The sequence below is a fragment of the Siphateles boraxobius genome, unplaced genomic scaffold (assembly GCF_051911475.1).
Source record: "Siphateles boraxobius isolate OS27281-9 unplaced genomic scaffold, OSU_SipBor_1 15, whole genome shotgun sequence".
NCBI classification, from domain to species: domain Eukaryota; kingdom Metazoa; phylum Chordata; class Actinopteri; order Cypriniformes; family Leuciscidae; genus Siphateles; species Siphateles boraxobius.
Window position 1 is genome coordinate 1,469,083 of NW_027508755.1, and position 21,648 is coordinate 1,490,730.

Here is a 21,648-nt window from a genome sequence, read left to right on the forward strand (position 1 = left end):
GGTCAAGATCTTGTATTGAGTCCAGTTCTCTGTAAAGTCTCCTCCAGCACATCACAGAGACTTTCAACCAGGTTAAGATCTGGACTCAGATGAGCATCAATTCATCTCTGCAATAATGATCCAATCGAAGACTCTTAAGCATTTGTCTATTTAAAATCACATAGTAACTCTGTTTTTGGCTGGGCAGGGTATATTGTTCATTTTTATACTGTATTGCATTGGTGTATAATAATGTACAGCTGCGATGTCTGGAGCTTTCCACACGATATTTGCTTGTAAATGCTGTAGTGATAATAAAATAAGTTTTAGGACGAATGTAGTTACTTGTCATGAAAATAATGTTACAAGGGAAGAAAACACTCCTAAAATATGCGTACAGTTAAAGAAACATGTTATTTTTATCTGTGGATTTTGGCCTGGGTTTGTTTTCCAGAGTGTGTTATAACATAATAATCACTGCAATAATGATCCAATCACAGACTTTCAAGTATTTGTCTATTTAAATCCAAACAGAGACTCTTTTTTTTTTTGGCCGGGCTCTGTATATTGTTAATTTTTACTGTATTGCATTGAGTGTAAATCTACAGCTGCAATGTCTGGACTGGACCAGGAACCTAAGCTTTACACACAACATTTGATAAATAAAATAAGTTGTAGGGCAAATGTAGTTAGTTAATAATGTTACAAGGGAAGAAAATGCTCCTAAAATATGTGTACAGTTAAAGAAACATGTTATTTTTATCTGTGGATTTTAGGGTGAAATGGGCTGGGTTTGTTATAATTCACTGCATTTGTTATGGAGTACAAAGGTCATGAGATGTTGTTTGGAAAGTATGTGTGACGTCATGAAAACACAGTGCCATTGTGTCTGTAAGCAACAGCTCATAATACACTAACTGTGTGTGTCTATAGTCCCAGAAGTTCTTTCAGAGACGGAGAATGTGGAGGTGGGAAAATTAAATGACAAAACGATCATGTTTTCTCTAGAACAACATGCACAATAAGAACGGGGGTGTTTATTCAGAAAGAAACTAGTGCCTGTTTTAAATAATGTTGTTGATCCAGTGTGAAGTTGTGCATTTTTTATTAAATCCATGAATTTGTTTTTTTGGTATTTTGACAATATCTACAAATCAATATTTTGGCTATATTCTACAATCATGTATAATAATACTGTTCATCTTCATTCTTGTTAGATCCTATGACTGCAAATACACCGTAGCTTTGAGAATGTGACCTGAATTACACCGAATATTTGTTAATTTTGAACTGAGGATGGGAAAGAGCAGCAGTAAGTATAGTGAGCTTTATATAATGAGCTCATTAAGGGTAAATGTCTAGAGACCTGACGAAGCTCATGAGTCCACGGGTCAAGAGGAATTAACCAAACCGTGATCCCATGCTAACCTGCTGTGCAATGTGCTTAAACACTCCTCAACAGTTAGTTAAACCAGCCTGTGGATTCATTTACTACGTGATATGCACAGGGAAACATGTTTATGGTAAAAACACTTACAATGCATGGCAAATAAACAACTATGCATATAACTGTTTCAAAAAAGCACAAAAACACTTAAACATTTCACGTTTTAACATGAGATTGATGTGATAAAACCTTCTTTGTCTAAAGTTATATCCCCGATTTCAACTTATGTAATGACAAGCTAAAACAGTAACGCTGGTTAGTTTTGCTGACTCATGTTCAACCAGAAAGAAACATGACGTAACTACAGATCCATCAAACACTGTTTACAGAAACATACCGAAACAGACTTCAACACTAGTTCTCCTAAATTTCTTTCTTTCTATTATGTATATTAAGCAAAATACCAATAATAACCAATAATGAGAAAAAATCAGCTTATTGAAATAACCTGTTGTCCCAGTTTACATGCAAACCAATAACCCGACAACACGAGTAAACTGCGTTTACAAGACTCTATTAATAAATCAGGTTATTTCCTGGTTGTGACGTCAAAACTTAATACATTTGCTTATCTGACTACATTAGTTATGTCGGTTGTGATGGTAAATAAAGCATTAAAAACCGAAGAAGAGTATTGCAACATGTCAGCGGAAACTTAGGCTGATATATTCTCCTCTCAAGCATGTTACAGATGTAGCATTTGGACTGTATCACTTCTATCACTTTCAGGAGAGCACTTTTATCATTTTTTGGGTCAAGAAAGAGTCAATATATATCTTTCTCCCTTACTGTAACGCTCACTCTGTCCGCATACGCTTAAATTAACAAAAGACTAATTAATAAGTTTAATTAGCTAAGATCTAGCTGTGACGATTGGTTTTAAGAAAAACGTGTAAACATGATCATGCATTGTCTTCTTATTAAGTATATAATCAGGTTAAGAACGTACATGTAAACACACTCAATAAAAACAGAAGGAAAGAAAGTTTTTGTTCATAATGCGGGAATTTTAATTATAAACAAGCCTGAAACACACCTCAGGATTCTGATTTTTACTTCTACATTTTTATAAAATATACACTCTTACAACCATCTACAACTTAACATATAAACACCATAACGTAAACACTATCATAATTCATCAACAAGTAAATGCTCGGCCTGTGGAATGCACAATAGATCGGTTGCGCTCACATCTATTTCATATAATTACAGCATTTTGGAGTTAATGTTTTTAACCCAACCAAAAATGTTGTTTGTGCGTGCGTGCGTGTGTGTGTGTGTGTGTGTGTGTGTGTGTGTGTGTGTGTGCGCGCGCGCGCTTGGAATTTATTCTGTTGAGTCATTTTTGAGACATTCAAAGAATGTAATGTAGTCCTTGGAAATGTTGTCATGTTTTTAACCCAAGCAAATATGTTGTGCAGCTCTGATGTAAATATTACAGCAGTGCTTTTTTCCTCTATTTTATTTTCCACTAGCCTCATCAAGTTTTGTTTGTATAAGATGTGCTATGTAAGGCAAGCAAAATTATCTGGAGGTTTTTGTTTTGTTTTTTGAATTAAGATAAAGACAAGTGTAATTAAACACTTGTCAACGGTGTAATTAAAAACACATTGCACCGTAGAGATGCCTGTATTTCCTTTCTAAAATAAAGCGGTACTTCACCACTGGCATAATGGGCTTTCAATAAAACTGCACAGTTTGTTTTAAATCAGTGGCACTGGTACCTGACTAGAGAAAACAGAGAAAAATGCCCTTTAGCAGAATAGGTATGAAAACTTCAACACCCATAATGCACTGGGCATGTTGCCGTCCAAGGCCACTGCCAGCAGTCTGCTATGGATACGCTTACCAGAGTCTAATACCGCCTTGCTTTAGTAGGAAATACCTCTTATCAAACTTTTAGTCATAATGGTGTTGATTATTGTATTGTTCCCGGATGCAAGATTTCAAAGACGTTTAGCGGGAGTGAGTTACTTTTGGTTTCTAGTAAAGGATCCAGCACAATTGTAGACAGCGGCTAAAGGCTGCAAAGAATCATAATAAATACAGAGAAAACGCCGCAACCACAAAATCTGACAATCCTTTGTTTTTGTAGTCAACTGCATGATCAGTATTTTAGTGCAAACTGGAAGAAACAGCTATTCTTTCAGTTCTGCCCGAAGCAAAAAAGCCACTGCATACAGGTAAGGAAGCTGTACATTTTTACAATGCTGTTTAATAGTAGACAAAGTACAAACCTGATAAACCTGCCCTTACACATCGGATAGTTACAGAAGCGCAGTTACAGGAACTAGCCACCAGGACGCTTCCCTGTGAACTACATTTTTCTCACTGCCAGTAGGAAAATTTGTGTTTACGTAGCTTTTAAAAAAAATATAAGTGTTTCATATGGCATGTGTCCGGCCAATCAACACACTTACGTCAACGGTGGTTCCTATATATATATATATATATATATATATATATATATATATATAATCGTGCTGGGTTAGACCCTACTCTGAAGTAGGAGCTTATTTAGTCCCACAAAAGTCGGTCCTATAACTAAATTCGTTCCCAGTTCCTGCGGTGCGAACACGCTGTGTACTTCCGCCATTAGCTATAGGAACTTGTGCTTTTATCTCCTCCAGAATGTCTCCCCACAGACTTCAAAGTAACCGCCATCGTAAGTGCATTACTTTGAGCACTTCTTGATCATTGTTATAGACTGAGGAACAAGCTGACATTATCATCTGGTAATGACAGAACGCCACAGATCTGTTACACCAGCCTAGACATCATGTTGAAAACCTGGAATATTCCTTTAACTGAAGCACATTAACACACAGTAAATGCTGAGTCAGACAGACTCATTGCACACACACATACACACAGAGAGAGGATTTAAACATTGATATGCATAATATTACAGAGCTCCGTCGTGTATCAGATCATGTCCTCACTAAAGGGTTTCTCCATTACATCTATTTAGTCATAAATCCCCTCCGTCACTCCAATGAGATGAAGACAAACTCAAATGAACAGAAAGAGGAACACTACTAATGCATTACACAAGCTTCTGTTTCAACATGCCGTGACCTCAAACATGTGCTCAGTAAAATTACTGTGCAATATAATCCGTTATTATCAGTTACTTGCACGTAAACTTATTCAAAGGTGTCAAAAGTTCTGTCATCAAAGTTCAGGACAATTTCCACACAAGTCTTTTCCATACAATTAAAGTATACAGTAATTATGGATTGTTACCAAAAAAAAAAAACCCACACAGAATAACAATATAGCTGCAAGCAGCAATCACTACTCGTGGCTCTAGATGCATTCTGGGTACATGCATTTAAGCCTATACAAGAGTCTTTCTTAAACAACTAAGTCTTTCTTAAGTTCGACACTTTCAGCTGCCAGGTGTTTGTGCTATAACTGTGACCCACAATAGCCACATTCACACTCTTCCTGTAGCCTTATTTCTTCTTTTTTTTAACCATTCATTTAATTCTTAGCCATGGCAACACCGTTCAAGAAATCAAAAATCTTCAATGTCTTGACTTAATGTTACATGAATCCACTTGGAGGACTATTTAAAAATTCAGATCCTGCTTTTTTTTTCACAAAAAATTACATTCAATCCAAAATGGAACAACTTCCTGTTGGGCTTAGCTAATGTCATTTTGACAATTGTTTGGGTTGATGATAAAATCAATACTATGTCGTAATTACGAGAAAAAGCAAACCTTGACATTCTCTACTCTGATTTGTTCACATTCTCGGACTCGCAATTATGGGTTTCTTTGGCAACACTGTCAACACCAATATATGAATCTGCAGCGGTCAGGTGGTACAAGTCGACGCTCTCAGATAATTATGGATTTACAAGTTGTAATTATGAGATGTACAAGGACGTGAACCGTTTTTAAGTAGAAAACGTGTAATTACGGTATTAATTGCGGTGTAATTACATCTTTAGTGATGGTGACTTTGGGACGCTATCACATTAGTCAAAAGGTGAGTGATACAGAAGCTACAGTTTATTTTACTCTATCCTGGTGGAGATGTTCATATTCACCAAACCCCTCATAGTGTGAGCACTCTCACATCTTGTGCATCAATAAAATTTGATCTGTTTACGTCTTCAGCAAGTTGAGACACCACAAATCAGAGCAAATGATTTTCAGCTAGTTCCAATCCATGGCTGATCGTTTAGAGCATTTCTAGAAGCTACAGGTTTTTGTGCATCCTTATTCCACCTCAAGGCATAATCCTGTCACTATCGTCACATTTGATGTAAAAATGCATCCGAGTGTCATGAATGTAAAGACCGGATCAATTCCCTAAAGGTGCCTGAAATCAATACAAGTTCACAATCACAATTTTAGGACAATGTCGAGACCTCTGCCACATTCAGTCTCCAGTCTGAGTATGGTGTCATGGGTCACACAACAAAAGCCTGCGGATGGCATAAAAACATAACACTACATTACAAACATTTCATATTTATAGTATATCATCATTATTATGGATGATAACAATATCATGCATCACAACACACTTTACAATTGCCAAACCGCGGCGAGGATTTAAAACATGGTAAATGCTTTGTAGCAATGTTCAGGGAAGAAGGAGGCGGGAACCGGCGAACAATCGAAATAAACTTTATTTAAAATAAAACAAACAAACTAAAATACCGCCAGCAGCCCCTCGCGGACGACTGCTGGCTTACCCAAAATAAAACATAACGGCCAGCAGCCCCTCGCGGACGACTGCTGGCTAAAATAAAACACAAATACAAAAACCAGAACAACTAAAATCAGGCCTGTTCCTCTCTCGATCATCAACGTCGTCGCTCCTCCTTTATGCTTCCGCTCCTCCGTGAGAGATGCGAGACCGGTGTGCTCACAGGTGTTGCTCATTATCAATCGCACCACCGGCCTCGCGCCGTTCTCTCACGTCCCTCGGCCGTCCTGTTCGTCACATACCCCCATCGCCCCTCACAGGCCGGGGGGTACCCACGAGCCTGTGCCTACTCCCCCCCGGCGGCGGCGATCCCTGGGGGGTATGGACCGACAAGCCGAGGGAAATGGAGACGGAAGCATGAGGAGCGACAGATCGAGAGAGGGGAGAGAGGAAAAAAAAAAAAAAAAAAAATGGTCCGGTTCCCACAACGCGCTGCCATCTGGTCCCCCACCAGCTGGGCGATCTCCTCCGCGGTGCCTGGCGGTGACGCTGGATAGCCCTCGGTGGACGGCTCGACGCCCCTCCGCCGCCCGGTGGACGGCGACGGCTCCTCGGGTGCCTTGGGCAGACGGTAGGAGTCCCCCGCTCCCTGCACCTCCCCTTCTCTGGTGGACGGCAGCAGGCTCCGGCCCACGGCGAGCGGCGGCGACTCCTCCTCTCCCTCCCGGATGGCAGCCGCCCCTCCAATACACAGGCGGCCGGCAGCGAGCTCGACCGTCCAACCGGCAACTCTCTCCAGCGCACCACCTCGAGCGTCCATGGCCGCGAGTCCCCCGCTCCCTGCTCCTCCCCTTCTGGCGGATGGCAGCAGGCTCCGGCCCACGGCGAGCGGCGGCGACTCGCGCACCATGCTCGATGACACCGCGGATTCCCCACAGCGGCGAGGACTCTCTGACAGCGCGTTCCTCCCTCTTCCCGGGTTTCGGCACCAGTGTAGCAATGTTCAGGGAAGAAGGAGGCGGGAACCGGCGAACAATCGAAATAAACTTTATTTAAAATAAAACAAACAAACTAAAATACCGCCAGCAGCCCCTCGCGGACGACTGCTGGCTTACCCAAAATAAAACATAACGGCCAGCAGCCCCTCGCGGACGACTGCTGGCTAAAATAAAACACAAATACAAAAACCAGAACAACTAAAATCATGCCTGTTCCTCTCTCGATCATCAACGTCGTCGCTCCTCCTTTATGCTTCCGCTCCTCCGTGAGAGATGCGAGACCGGTGTGCTCACAGGTGTTGCTCATTATCAATCGCACCACCGGCCTCGCGCCGTTCTCTCACGTCCCTCGGCCGTCCTGTTCGTCACATACCCCCATCGCCCCTCACAGGCCGGGGGGTACCCACGAGCCTGTGCCTACTCCCCCCCGGCGGCGGCGATCCCTGGGGGGTATGGACCGACAAGCCGAGGGAAATGGAGACGGAAGCATGAGGAGCGACAGATCGAGAGAGGGGAGAGAGGAAAAAAAAAAAAAAAAAAAAATGGTCCGGTTCCCACAACGCGCTGCCATCTGGTCCCCCACCAGCTGGGCGATCTCCTCCGCGGTGCCTGGCGGTGACGCTGGATAGCCCTCGGTGGACGGCTCGACGCCCCTCCGCCGCCCGGTGGACGGCGACGGCTCCTCGGGTGCCTTGGGCAGACGGTAGGAGTCCCCCGCTCCCTGCACCTCCCCTTCTCTGGTGGACGGCAGCAGGCTCCGGCCCACGGCGAGCGGCGGCGACTCCTCCTCTCCCTCCCGGATGGCAGCCGCCCCTCCAATACACAGGCGGCCGGCAGCGAGCTCGACCGTCCAACCGGCAACTCTCTCCAGCGCACCACCTCGAGCGTCCATGGCTGCGAGTCCCCCGCTCCCTGCTCCTCCCCTTCTGGCGGATGGCAGCAGGCTCCGGCCCACGGCGAGCGGCGGCGACTCGCGCACCATGCTCGATGACACCGCGGATTCCCCACAGCGGCGAGGACTCTCTGACAGCGCGTTCCTCCCTCTTCCCGGGTTTCGGCACCAGTGTAGCAATGTTCAGGGAAGAAGGAGGCGGGAACCGGCGAACAATCGAAATAAACTTTATTTAAAATAAAACAAACAAACTAAAATACCGCCAGCAGCCCCTCGCGGACGACTGCTGGCTTACCCAAAATAAAACATAACGGCCAGCAGCCCCTCGCGGACGACTGCTGGCTAAAATAAAACACAAATACAAAAACCAGAACAACTAAAATCATGCCTGTTCCTCTCTCGATCATCAACGTCGTCGCTCCTCCTTTATGCTTCCGCTCCTCCGTGAGAGATGCGAGACCGGTGTGCTCACAGGTGTTGCTCATTATCAATCGCACCACCGGCCTCGCGCCGTTCTCTCACGTCCCTCGGCCGTCCTGTTCGTCACATACCCCCATCGCCCCTCACAGGCCGGGGGGTACCCACGAGCCTGTGCCTACTCCCCCCCGGCGGCGGCGATCCCTGGGGGGTATGGACCGACAAGCCGAGGGAAATGGAGACGGAAGCATGAGGAGCGACAGATCGAGAGAGGGGAGAGAGGAAAAAAAAAAAAAAAAAAAAATGGTCCGGTTCCCACAACGCGCTGCCATCTGGTCCCCCACCAGCTGGGCGATCTCCTCCGCGGTGCCTGGCGGTGACGCTGGATAGCCCTCGGTGGACGGCTCGACGCCCCTCCGCCGCCCGGTGGACGGCGACGGCTCCTCGGGTGCCTTGGGCAGACGGTAGGAGTCCCCCGCTCCCTGCACCTCCCCTTCTCTGGTGGACGGCAGCAGGCTCCGGCCCACGGCGAGCGGCGGCGACTCCTCCTCTCCCTCCCGGATGGCAGCCGCCCCTCCAATACACAGGCGGCCGGCAGCGAGCTCGACCGTCCAACCGGCAACTCTCTCCAGCGCACCACCTCGAGCGTCCATGGCCGCGAGTCCCCCGCTCCCTGCTCCTCCCCTTCTGGCGGATGGCAGCAGGCTCCGGCCCACGGCGAGCGGCGGCGACTCGCGCACCATGCTCGATGACACCGCGGATTCCCCACAGCGGCGAGGACTCTCTGACAGCGCGTTCCTCCCTCTTCCCGGGTTTCGGCACCAGTGTAGCAATGTTCAGGGAAGAAGGAGGCGGGAACCGGCGAACAATCGAAATAAACTTTATTTAAAATAAAACAAACAAACTAAAATACCGCCAGCAGCCCCTCGCGGACGACTGCTGGCTTACCCAAAATAAAACATAACGGCCAGCAGCCCCTCGCGGACGACTGCTGGCTAAAATAAAACACAAATACAAAAACCAGAACAACTAAAATCAGGCCTGTTCCTCTCTCGATCATCAACGTCGTCGCTCCTCCTTTATGCTTCCGCTCCTCCGTGAGAGATGCGAGACCGGTGTGCTCACAGGTGTTGCTCATTATCAATCGCACCACCGGCCTCGCGCCGTTCTCTCACGTCCCTCGGCCGTCCTGTTCGTCACATGCTTGTTGATTCTCTATCATTAAATGCAGCAGCTGTATATGATGATCATACAGAAAAATCACAGACACACACTTAAATGAATCACAAATGAAATCTCTTTCATCCCTATTATGCATTTTCCGGCTGCTACCTTTCATGCAGTGTGTAATACAGCTATTTTCAAAAGTTGTTGTCTTGTAAAAGAAAGAAAAGATTCTGAACTGCCTAAATGAGTCGTCAGCAATTTCACTCTCACTTCCAGTTACCAACCTATGTCATAATGTAACAAATTTTCATAATGCAGAGTAGACCAATCACAACAGACTGGGCCATCTGACCAATCAGAGCAGAGTAGATTAATCACAACAGACTGAGCCATCTATCAATCAGAGCAGAGTAGACCAATCACAACAGACTGAGCCATCTATCAATCAGAGCAGAGTAGACCAATCACAACAGACTGGACCATCTGACCAATCAGAGCAGAGTAGATTAATCACAACAGACTGGGTCATCTGACCAATCAGAGCAGAGTAGACCAATCACAACAGACTGGGTCATCTGACCAATCAGAGCAGAGTAGACCAATCACAACAGACTGGGTCATCTGACCAATCAGAGCAGAGTAGACCAATCACAACAGACTGGGTCATCTGACCAATCAGAGAAGAGTAGATTAATCACAACAGACTGGGTCATCTGACAAATCAGAGCAGAGTAGACCAATCACAACAGACTGGGTCATCTGACCAATCAGAGCAGAGTAGATTATTCACAACAGACTGGGTCACCTGACCAATCAGAGCAGAGTAGACCAATCACAACAGACTGGGTCATCTGACCAAGCAGAGCAGAGTAGATTAATCACAACCGACTGGACCATCTGACCAATCAGAGCAGAGTAGACCCAATCACAACAGACTGGGTCATCTGACCAATCAGAGCAGAGTAGATTTATCACAACCGACTGGACCATCTGACCAATCAGAGCAGAGTAGACCAATCACAACAGACTAAGTCATCTGACCAATCAGAGCAGAGTAGACCTGTCACGGTAGACACATTCACTGTCCCTTCTAGTCTCGTGTTTATGTTGTTGTATGAGTGCACGTGTGTAGTGGGCGTGAATGTATGTCATTACCTAATCCGCTCCAGCTGATCATCATCACATCACCAGCTGCAGACTATCTCACCACTCTTTATATGCTCACCGCTGTTTTCTCATCCTTGTCAGATCGTTGTTTGATGTTGTCGGTGTTGGTGATCCAGTCTTCGTGTTCCTGCCTCGTGTTCCTGTTGCCCGTTGTTCTGTGGATTACTCATCGTCTTGTGGATTATTGTCGTCTCACTGTCTTCTCGTCTCTGCACTTCTTCACGGACCTGACCATTGAAGTCCCTGCGTCACCCACCACCATCGGCTTGTACTGTTTCCACCATTTGTCCCGTTACTGTGCACTTAGATTTAGAATAAAAGTTGTTACTCGCATTTGCTTCCTGTTCTCTCTTTGGGTATCCATGACAGAACGATCTGACCGTGGAATGGAAGCAGCGAGCGCGTCTTCATCGACCCTGGAGGAGTTCATTCACCACAGCATTCGGAGAATGGACTCACAAGAAAGAGAGATCGGCGACACGGGTCGCGCAGTACAAGCCCTGGTGACGCAGGTGTCCGAGCTCACCCAGCAGATCCAACGCCTACGTGGTCCCGCTGCGCCACCCACACCAGCCGTTCCCCCCACACCACCAGAGAACCCCTCCCAGTCAGAACCTCGCCTACCCATCCCAGAAGCCTACTCTGGGGAGCCGGCTCACTGCAGAGCGTTTTTGGCCCGCTGCGACATGCACTTCGCACTGCAACCGCGCACGTTCAACACAGAACCAGCCAAGGTAGCCTTCGTGTTGACTTTGCTGACTGGGAAGGCGGCACTATGGGGAACGGCGGTGTGGGAGAGCCAGCACGCGTGCTGTAACTCGTTCCGGACACTCTCCGCCGAGATGAAACAGGTCTTCGACCGGGCCGTATCAGGACGAGAAGCTGCCAGGGCGTTGGCGGAGTTACGCCAAGGTGAGAAATCCGTTTCCGATTTCTCAAATGAGTTCCGGACCCTGGCGGCGGAGTGTGGATGGAACGAGGAGGCGCAGTGGGACATGTTCCTGCATGGGTTGGCTGACCGCGTCCAAAAGGAGATCTACGCCCTGGATCTTCCCACCACACTGAATGGACTTATCGATCTCGCGCTGCGGGTAGACGCTCGGTTGTCAAGGATCGAGCGTCGAGCTCCGTCCACCCGCACGCTCACAGGATTCAACGATCCACGATCCAGCGGCAGGGACGTGGTCAGCCCAGTTTTCGATCATGAACCCATGCAGGTTGGTCGAGCTCGGCTTTCCCGGGAGGAGAGGGAGAGGCGGAGATCCCAGGGCCTTTGCCTGTACTGCGGAGGAGCTGGACACTATGCATATAACTGCCCAGTAAAAGGCCAAGCCCGATAGTAAATCTGAGGCTACTATCGGGTGGGATCTCCGCCAGGAAGCCCTCACCTACGTCTACATCTACCTCCACCCTCCTTCCGGTAAGACTAAGATGGTCAGTCCACCAGCACGACTGTCAAGCACTTCTGGACTCGGGGGCGGAAGGTAATTTTATGGACCACACGTTTGCACAGAAATTCATGATTCCCCTCAAACCCCTCACACACAGAATCGCTGTTCACGCACTAAATGGCCAAGAACTCCCCACCATTTCCTTTTCCACTGAAGATATCACCCTCATCACATCCGGCAACCACTCAGAAACTATTTCATTCTATATACTGGACTCACCCCTGGCACCCGTCGTCCTTGGTCACCCTTGGCTCATCCAACACAACCCCCGAGTGGACTGGCATCATAGAGCTGTGCTGGAGTGGAGCAAGGAATGTCATAAGTCTTGTCTTGTTTCTGCTTGTTCGTCCGTGCCTGTTTCTGTGTTTCAGGAGGAGACGGGGGATTTGTCTAACGTGCCTGCGGAGTATCTGGACCTGAAGGAGGTGTTCAGTAAGTCTCGGGCTGCTTCTCTCCCTCCGCATCGTCCCTATGACTGTGCGATAGATTTACTGCCAGGTAAGTCTCCGCCCAAAGGCAAGTTATATTCACTCTCTATTCCTGAGAGGGAGGCTATGGAGAAATATATTTCTGATTCTCTAGCAACCAAGTTCATTCGCCCTTCCTCTTCTCCGGCGGGGGCGGGGTTCTTTTTTGTGGGGAAGAAGGATGGTTCTCTGCGACCTTGCATTGATTACCGAGGGCTGAATAACATCACGGTAAAGAATACTTATCCTTTGCCATTGATGTCTTCAGCTTTCGAGAGGTTACAGGGAGCATCCATCTTCACAAAACTGGATTTGCGTAATGCTTATCATTTGGTCCGCATCAGGGAGGGGGATGAGTGGAAAACTGCGTTTAACACCCCTAGGGGGCACTTTGAATACTTGGTCATGCCGTTTGGGCTGTCCAACTCCCCAGCAGTTTTCCAGGCACTGGTCAATGACGTGTTGCGAGATATGATCGATCAGTTCATATATGTCTACCTGGATGACATATTGATTTTTTCCTCTTCTCTCCAGGAACATGTGCAACACGTCCGACGAGTGCTTCAGAGGTTGCTAGAGAATGGGCTTTTTGTCAAGGCGGAGAAATGCGATTTTCATGCACAGTCTGTTCCTTTCCTAGGGTACATCGTCTCGTCTGAGGGAATGCGGATGGATCCTGAGAAGATTAAGGCTGTGGTGGATTGGCCAAGCCCAGACTCCCGCAAGGCCCTGCAGAGGTTTCTGGGGTTCGCCAATTTCTACCGGCGTTTTATTCGCAACTTCAGCCAACTAGTCGCACCTCTGACTGCCTTGACCTCCCCCAGAACTACGTTCAGGTGGTCAGACACAGCCGAGGCTGTGTTTGCCAAACTTAAAGGCCGCTTCGTTTCGGCCCCCATCCTTGTCGCCCCTGACTCTTCACGTCAGTTCGTGGTGGAGGTTGATGCGTCAGAGGTGGGAGTAGGTGCAGTGTTATCCCAACGCTCTTCCACAGACGACAAGATGCATCCCTGCGCGTTTTTGTCCCATCGTCTATCCCCAGCTGAACGTAATTACGACATTGGTAACAGGGAGTTGTTGGCAGTCAAGTTAGCGTTGGAGGAATGGCGCCACTGGTTAGAAGGGTCGGGGGTACCTTTTATCGTCTGGACCGATCACAAGAACCTAGAATACATTAGGACCGCCAAAAGATTGAACTCCAGGCAGGCTCGGTGGGCACTTTTTTTCGGTCGTTTTGATTTTTCCCTCTCATACCGTCCGGGTTCCAAGAACATCAAGCCCGACGCTTTATCTCGTATATTTGATTTTTCCGAACGCCCGTCCACTCCCGAGTGCATTTTACCCGAAACCCTATTTGTTTCCACACTCACATGGGAGGTCGAATCGAGAGTCGAGAAGGCCTTAGAAGGGGTAACGCCTCCGCCCGGTTGCCCACCGAATCGTTTATTTGTGCCGGAGGGATTACGGTCGGACGTCATCCAGTGGGGTCATAGCTCCAACGTGGCTTGCCATCCAGGAGTCAATCGCACTAGCTTTTTAGTCAAGCAACGGTTCTGGTGGCCACTTATGGCTCGCGACATTCACGATTTTGTTTTGGCTTGTTCGGTCTGTGCCACTGGTAAGACTTCCAATCGACCTCCAGACGGGTTACTTCAGCCGCTGCCGGTTCCTTCGAGACCCTGGTCCCATATCGCTCTAGATTTTATCACCGCCCTCCCACCCTCCCAGGGTAACACAGTAGTTTTGACTGTGGTGGACCGATTCTCGAAGGCGGCCCATTTTATTCCCTTGCCCAAATTACCCTCAGCCAAGGAGACAGCGGTGACGATCGTGGACCACGTCTTTCGGTTACATGGCCTCCCTAGAGACGTGGTCTCCGACAGGGGACCCCAGTTTGTGTCCAAATTTTGGCGAGAGTTTTGTAGGTTACTGGGGGCGACGGTTAGTCTGTCCTCAGGGTTCCATCCCCAGAGCAATGGCCAGACCGAAAGAGCCAACCAAGATTTGGAGAGGATGTTACGATGTTTGGTCTCCAAGAACCCTTCCTCTTGGAGCCAACAACTGTCTATGGTGGAGTACGCACACAACACGTTACCGGTGTCGGCCATGGGCCTATCCCCGTTTGAATGTAGTGTAGGTTACCAGCCACCTATTTTTCCCAGTCTGGAGTCTGAGGTTGCGGTCCCCTCCGCTCACGCCTTCGTCCAGAGGTGTCACCGCACTTGGACTAGAGCCCGTGAGACTCTACTCCAGGTGGGGGCGCGCACCAAGGCCAAGGCCGATCGCCACAGGTCAAGGCCTCCCGTATACGTCGTTGGTCAAAAAGTGTGGCTTTCAACCAGGAACATTCCTCTTCGCACCGTCTCTAATAAACTTGCACCCAAATTTATCGGCCCATTTCCTGTCACCAAGATCATTAGTCCGGTGGCAGTCCGCCTCAAGTTACCCCCTGCGTACAGGAGGGTCCATTCCGTTTTTCATGTTTCAAAGATCAAACCCGTGTTTCATTCTCACATTAATCCGCCTACCCCGGTTCCTCCCCCGCCGCGACTCGTAGATGGGGAGACCACATATTCGGTTAACCGCATTCTGGACTCTAGGCGGAGGGGACGCGGATTTCAGTACTTGGTGGACTGGGAAGGTTACGGTCCGGAGGAGAGAAGTTGGGTGTCTGCCAGAGACATCCTGGATCACTCCCTTATCGATGATTACAATCGACAGGTAGGGGAGCCTGGGAACGCCAGGAGGCGTTCTTAGGAGGAGGGGTACTGTCACGGTAGACACATTCACTGTCCCTTCTAGTCTCGTGTTTATGTTGTTGTATGAGTGCACGTGTGTAGTGGGCGTGAATGTATGTCATTACCTAATCCGCTCCAGCTGATCATCATCACATCACCAGCTGCAGACTATCTCACCACTCTTTATATGCTCACCGCTGTTTTCTCATCCTTGTCAGATCGTTGTTTGATGTTGTCGGTGTTGGTGATCCAGTCTTCGTGTTCCTGCCTCGTGTTCCTGCCTCGTGTTCCTGTTGCCCGTTGTTCTGTGGATTACTCATCGTCTTGTGGATTATTGTCGTCTCACTGTCTTCTCGTCTCTGCACTTCTTCACGGACCTGACCATTGAAGTCCCTGCGTCACCCACCACCATCGGCTTGTACTGTTTCCACCATTTGTCCCGTTACTGTGCACTTAGATTTAGAATAAAAGTTGTTACTCGCATTTGCTTCCTGTTCTCTCTTTGGGTATCCATGACAAGACCAATCACAACAGACTGGGTCATCTGACCAAGCAGAGCAGAGTAGACCAATCACAACCGACTGGACCATCTGACCAATCAGAGCAGAGTAGACCAATCACAACAGACTAAGTCATCTGACCAATCAGAGCAGAGTAGACCAATCACAACAGACTAAGTCATCTGACCAATCAGAGCAGAGTAGACCAATCACAACCGACTGGACCATCTGACCAATCAGAGCAGAGTAGACCAATCACAACCGACTGGACCATCTGACCAATCAGAGCAGAGTAGACCAATCACAACAGACTAAGTCATCTGACCAATCAGAGCAGAGTAGGAAAATGAGAATCTTTGAACGCATCAACGACACTGTGAGAAAAGAGCTACAATGTATTTTATTATGAGAAAATTAAAGGGTTTTTTTACCTTGGATGCATGCAAACCTATTGTATGATACTCCAAAACAAAATTAGAAATCTTTAAAATAGTATAATTGTGATGCAGAGACAGAGTCGTGCGAATCCATTTGCAGAAACTTTATTAATGATAAGCAGGCAGAGAGAATTCAGTAAAGACAAACTGGAAAACAGGACAGATCCAAACTCAGCAACAATACCATGCAGGGGTCGAGGCAGGCAGCAGACAATCACACAGAGACCAGTTGAACAGGCAGAGATCAGGAAACCAGGAAAGTCAATAGAATATCAAACGCTCAGAGATGTAGGCCGTAGCTGGTACAAGACTTCGCAATGAGCACTGAGGGACATACATAGAGAGGAGAAGTGGTTGCACCTGTGCAGGTGATTAGGAGTGAGAATAGGACTGATGGGGAATTAAGGTCAATATTCATGTGAAGGTGATCTTTGATGACCTGAGCGGGACAATGATAAGCGATCTATGACAATAATAGAGAACATTAAAGTCTCTCCTAGACAGCAATGGAATTAAATAGTTCACCCAAAAGTGTAAACTCTGTCATCACTTTCTCACCCTCATGTTGTTCCAAATTTCTTTCGTCAGCGAAACATAAAAAGAAGTTCACATTATGAAAGTTGAAACTCACAATGTCAAACATCATCTCACTGCAAACCACGTTGGTTCTCACAAGTCATGTGCCCAATTCATGGCGTTTGAGGCTTGTGTCACAACATGGTTTGGGAATGAGAGCATTGATCAATGCATTGATTTGAGAGTTAATTAAGGCATTAAACATTGAACTGCTTATAATAAAATGTGTTGCTTCACAAGACTTTGAATATCCTAGTCGAGGCACATATGGATTAATTTCATGCTACATTTATGTCTTTTTTGGAGCTTGAAAGGGTTGGATCCCTTTGACTTTATAATACAGGCAAAACCAGCTGAAGCATTCTTCAAATTATTATCTTCTGTGTTCGACAGAGGAAAGAATGTCACACACGTTTGGAACGACACTAATTCATGACAGAATTTACATTTTTTGGAGGTTGAACTATTAAAGGTACGTTTCGAGTTTTCTGCATACATTGTCAAAACGATCCCCATTCACACAGATCTGAGAAAAACACTAAAATTGCTGTATTCTGCTGCCTGGCCAGTAGATGGCGATGAAACACTATAGACTGACCACATAATACGCATGTGACATCATCGTCTTCAGAGATTCACATTTTTGTTGTTATACAGAGACTGTTTTCAAAAACAAAAACGTGCACTTTGAAACCAGTTTTCAAAATTTTGCGTTTTCAGGCGCCCAAAACGCTGCTGTCGTGTAAAGGAGCGGCCAAAACGCAAAAAAAAGTATTACGTTTTTGGTTCAAATTGAAAACGGTGTCCCAAAAATGGTTTATACTAATAATAAACATTTTTTTAACAAAAAAGTCAGACATCTCAATACAAACTCAAACATATCTAATCAAATTCTCCCAAGAGCAAGCGATCGGACCCACTGTACTCTTATTGTGTGTCAACAACTGACTCTATTCACTTAATAATGTTGGGTTAAAAATGACCCAACGGGTAACCCAACTATAGCACCTTCCCAACTGTGGGTTATTTAACCCAACGGCCGGGTTATTACTAGAAATTTTTAAAATGACCCTACATATTCGGAAAATAACCCAACGTAGGCTAATGAATCAACATGCACCAATGCTACATTTTAATGATACATTCAATGCTAAATGTCATAATCATTTGTTAACAAACAAGTATTCATTACTTCAATGAGCTCATTGTTTCTGCATTAAATTATTACATTGTTTAAATTAATAAAGGTTTCGCTAACTGTGATTTGTATATGTACATTTCTGAAATACATAACTTAGACCGTTACCTCTGATAACAGATCACTGTAAATTGTAATGTGTGGACTCGAGTCATACTGTATACAATGAATATTGAATTGAATATACGACCCTATACAATTGCAATGAGGATAAGCGTAACCCAACGGTTGGGTTAAAAAAATAACCCAACGTTTTTTACTGTGTAAGATTTACCCTAAGCAATAAAAGAGCAAGCATTTCTCATTAAATTCTCCCAAGAACAAGCGATCGGACCCACTGTACTCTTATTGCATGTCTACAACTGACTCGATGACTACAGTAGAAGTGTGCTCAGATGCGCACTACTCAGGGTTGTTTGTTCTGACGGGTTCTCCCAAGAACAAGCGATCGGACCCACTGTACTCTTATTGCATGTCTACAACTGACTCGATGACTACAGTAGAAGTGTGCTCAGATGCGCACTACTCAGGGTTGTTTGTTCTGACGGGTTACACAAACGCAGGTTATAGCGTGTGCACTGACTGCAGAGAGCTCTGCTTTAGTCCTGTCACTCAACACTAACACACAGCAAATAAAGGTGCACTTCTGAATGCGTGTGTGAGACAGCATATATCAGTCCATATCCAACACTGCAGACGTCAGGAGTCTAATGTTCAAAGAAATGAACTCTATGCTGAAATGCAGTCTTAGCTTTATCAACACTATATTGTGTTTATTTCCATCAATCTATTTTGACTTGAGCATGAACTGAATGGGAAAGAGAGAGAGTAGTAGTTCTGGTCCCGGATGTAGTCAAGATGCACGTGATATTAGTATATTTTTCTTTTCTTTTACATAGTAACTGATTTTAAAAGCAACAAGTATTGTGAACTGTGAATTTAGAAATACAATACTTCCTCTGTGTGTTATCAAAAACATGTCAATGTAATAAATGGCCACTTAAAGAGACGGTTTCTATAATTTACTCACACTCATGTTAAGACTTTAAGACCCATAAGACTTTAATTGGACAATGTTTGATACACAAATTAAGATATTTTTAATTAATCATCAGGTAAAATCACATAAGAGCATCAGTGCGTGTTGATCATTGTTTAGATGTATCGTAAATAACCTTTCTGGATCTTTTAAGTTTTGGTCTGACCTTTAAATGAAGGGACAGGAATGTCCCGGGTGTCATTCAAATATCTTCATTTGTGCTTTGAAGATTAACCAAAGTTTTTTGGGTTTGGAATTATTGATCCGGGGTGAATAATTGATGACAGAATTATCATTTTTGGGTGAACCGTCACTTTAAATCATATTGCTTCAGTCATAAAAAATGTTTTCTTTTCTTTTTTCCTTCACAATTTTTTTCTATATGAATTTACAACTACTTACACTAGTGGTGTGGTACAAAATATTACAAAAGTTGATTAAAAAGCTCTCTCATGGAAGATTGAAATATGGACGGCACATGACAGCAATGATAGTAAAGTAGTGATGTAGACTTATTATATATATTTCTGTCATGAAATTTGTGCGTGTTTGGCATGGTTAATGGATATTACAATGTTGATCTGCTACGCTGATGCTGTTATTAATTATTGCTGATGCTGCGGTTCAACTATGTATGAATTAACCATAAATGTAAAGTACATAAAGTAGCTCTGACTCAATAAAATAATCTAAAACTCAATTAAGAGTGTCTTTGTTGCTTTCATTTCCACTCGCCTTGATTATTTAATTCTCTTTTTACGGTCATCTAAGAGATCACATGCAATACCATTTTTAAAATCTTTAGATTGGCTTCAAGGTAAATTTACAATTCAGTGTAAGATTCTTGTGATTGTGTTTAGAGCATTGCAGGGTTTATATAATAGAGTTGTTGCAACATTATAATTCCAGCAGGAATCTTGTTTGCCGTCCCTCACTCTCCCTTTGGATTTAAGATCTGTGGGGACACTTTTAAAAAGTTGATAAAAACCAAAAACCATCTGTTTATAATGTGTGTCACTCCTATTTTGATAACCTTTTTATAATTGGATGTAAATCACTTTGCTCTGGAAAGGTGCTATAGAAATAAAAATGACTTACCTACTAATCCTGGATGATTTATCCAACACAACTGAGTGTGAACACATCTCTCTAAGGTCCACACTGAATATCCCTTTCACTTTTAGTTTGTTAATCTGCTTATTGTTTTGAAAAGTAGGATATTATGGAAGAACCTAGCTGTTTTTGATAATAATGGACGGCTGAGAGCGAGTTACACCACAATTTTACTGTAACAATCACTGTGGTTTATATGGTATTTTAGTCAACCCATAATCTGACCGCCTGAAATCCTGAATATGATTCAATTAGCCAAAAATGGTGTTGTGAAATCACTAATAAAGTAACGTTAACGTAATGCGGCTATCATATGCTATCATGTTGATAAAACATATTCAGATGTAACGTTAACATGCTAATACAACGTTTCTGCTCACATAACATGGTAATTACAAGGTAGTAGGACACGTACCTCCTACTCTTTGAAGTATCGTGGATTATGAATATGATTATTATGCCATATACCACGGTATTACCTCCTGTAACTCATCTAACAGCTGTCAGTCAGTTTCCGACGCGTATTAATCGCACGCGATGCATCAACAGATCATGACACTCACAGGTCATCACGGTTGCTATGATACTCGACTGTCTCGAGACAGAGATGCGGCTTAGCAACGACACACTGATGATGATGATGATGATGATGGGCGTGATGGGCGCGATCTTACCATTACACTTCTTCATTATCCTGCCGAAACTAGACGCAGATTCCCATCCAACACGTTATATATTCGGACGAGCTTCCACAGTCGATCCCGCAAGTGGCTGCGATCATGTCTGAGTTTATAATGTTTATAATCCAGTGACAGCAGCACAACACAGGGAAGCGGAGCGAAAATAAACCTCACAGATCCCCAGACGAGAGCAATCGAACGATGATCCGCGGGAGATCAAGATACACGTCTACGTTCACACACTCTGTGCTGGATTAAAATGTCTGCTTGAAGGGCGTATGTTTGTTTTGGTGAGACTGGGCGAACCAAAGGGCATATGCGCCCTCTTCTGGGTTTTTTGTTATTATATTATATTATATTATATTATATTATATTATATTATATTATATTATATTATATTATATTATATTATATTATATTATATTATATTATATTATGTTATATTATATTATATTATATTATATTATATTATATTATATTATATTATATTATTATGTAATATGTAAACACTATAATTCCCATCATGTACGTTCTCTTCTCTCGCCTTTAAACTCTCATCAACTCTCTCACACGTCTCCTTATTTGAAAAGGAATATGTTAAACTTTCTTAAAAGCATTAGGATGGTATGATGTAGCTTAATCACTGATTAAACCAACTCTGCCCCCTTGATATCCACATTTCATAGCATTTAAATAAACTTCTTCAACACA

General features: G+C 44.9%; 1 protein-coding gene across 7 annotated transcripts in view; it reads right to left on the reverse strand.

The window, feature by feature from the left end:
* Window positions 1-21,134, reverse strand: part of tex2 (testis expressed 2) — a 69,510-nt gene extending 48,376 nt beyond the window's left edge. For 2 of the 7 annotated variants that reach the window (XM_077230614.1, XM_077230609.1), the window contains exon 1: window positions 20,932-21,134. The gene's annotated coding sequence lies outside the window, so the exon portion shown is untranslated. Of the gene's footprint in view, window positions 1-20,242; window positions 20,903-20,931 lie in introns of those variants that run through there. The other 5 variants (XM_077230612.1, XM_077230611.1, XM_077230616.1 and 2 more) reach the window with 5 other exon arrangements.
* Between the last annotated feature and the right edge of the window lie 514 nt (window positions 21,135-21,648).